A 1,887-nucleotide genomic window follows, 5' to 3' on the forward strand; every position below is an offset into this window, starting at 1 on the left:
AATGTTGGGTATATTAGATTGCATCATGGGCTCGATCCTTAGCCTAGTTTGAATGCCGGTATTGGGCCCTGTCTAGCCGTGCTTATTTTTGTACTAGGGTTGAGTATATAAGATGCATGCATGCAGACTTAGATGTTATCGCTTTCATTGTTTATTTGCTTCATAGTTTTGTAAACCCTAGCTCGCCTCTACAGCGGAAGTTCTTCATCAAGCTCTACTGAGGCGTGACTCTATTTTAAATCATAAGCATACATTTGATTCAGATCTGTGTTCATTCTCATATTGTGTTGAATTGTTTGATTTCTTTAACCGTACTTGTGAAAGATCTAATCGATCTAAGAGTTTTAAACTCATCAATTGGTATCAGAGCAAGAGACTGTGTAATTCATACACATCTCTTATGTCGAAGAAGTTCTTAGGGTTTTTAATTCAACATTGATTAATATTTATTGAGTCGTCACTCTATATTGACGTGTTTCATTAATTGTTGATCTTACCCTAAAGATATATTACAAGTCTGATCTTTTACAGGTTATCGATCAAAAGTATTTACAATGTCTATGGATGATTCACAAACCAATCCGATCAATATCTCCAACAACATAGGGTCTACAACAAGAATACCGATCTTGTATACACGACTATGAAGTCTGGACGCATCACTTTGAAGATTACGTGATTGGATCGGAGGATAATGGTTATTTAATCTGGGAAGCTATTACTGCAGGCCCATTCGCTCACACAAGCACCTCCAAGATTGTTAAAACACAGAAAGAATACAATCAGCTTGTCAATGATGTCAAAGATATTCCTCAGGATGAAAGGAGAAGTTTCAATGCAATATCAAGGCTCTGAGGATGATAAGGTTTACGCTGCAGTCGGATAAGTTTCGCTTAGTGAGTTCTTGTACTACTGCCAAAGAGATCTTGGATAGATTGAAAGAATTGTATTCCACAGATGAAGACTTGGGATATTCTATCCAAACTCTCTTGTTGTCTGAATTTGGTGACTTTAAGCAGAAGCTTGAAGAAAAGCTTGTTCAAACTTTTGATCGCTTCAATCATCTTTTAAGTAAGATGATAAATCATGGGATTGAAAGGAAAGTGATCGAACAAAAAGTTACCTTCATGAATGGTCTCAAACTCGAATGGATGGCTGTTGTGTCAACAGTCAAAGCTCATGAACAGTTCAAGTCTTATTTGCTGGCAAAACTAGTGGGTATTTTGAAATCCCATGAGAATTCTTTATCTAAGGAAACGAAGGTGGTTTCTAGTATAGGTTCTTTAGCTCTTGTCTCCAAAGGAAAGAGTTCAGTTGAAGAAGAAGAGGAATTAGATCTTGCAAATTATGATCTAACTGGTGAAGATTACGCCCTGATGGTGTGACAATAGTCAAATTCGGATAAAGTCTAAGTCAATCAAAGTCATCAAGTCAAACCGATCAACTCAATTAAACGTGGTATATTAGGGTATGTGTTATGTAAATACTATATAACTCACTATTTTAATGAGAAAACCTCACTTGGAAAAAAATCGTGTGTTTAATTTTCCTTAGCCTTAGTGCTAAACAATGAACGAAAAAGAGGAAACATTGTTACATACTCATCGGGAGTGTGAAAGATCCTAAATCATGGCTTAACGGAGTTCGCAGACCTTGCGTTGTAGAGCCCCACACTCACAAATGCCACACATGAAACCTCTCTCAATCGTTTTCACTCTATCTCTCTCTATTTACAAATCTCTCCCAAATCTCTCTTTGTATGAGAAATCTCTCCAATAATGTGAAATCTCTCCCAAATCTCTCTTTGTATGAGAAATCTCTCTAAGTATGTGAAATCTCTCCCAAATCTCTCTAAGTATGTGAAATCTCTCCTAAATCTCTCTAAGT

Source organism: Lactuca saligna, chromosome 5 (genome assembly GCF_052625555.1).
Source record: "Lactuca saligna cultivar CGN05327 chromosome 5, ASM5262555v1, whole genome shotgun sequence".
Classification (NCBI taxonomy): domain Eukaryota; kingdom Viridiplantae; phylum Streptophyta; class Magnoliopsida; order Asterales; family Asteraceae; genus Lactuca; species Lactuca saligna.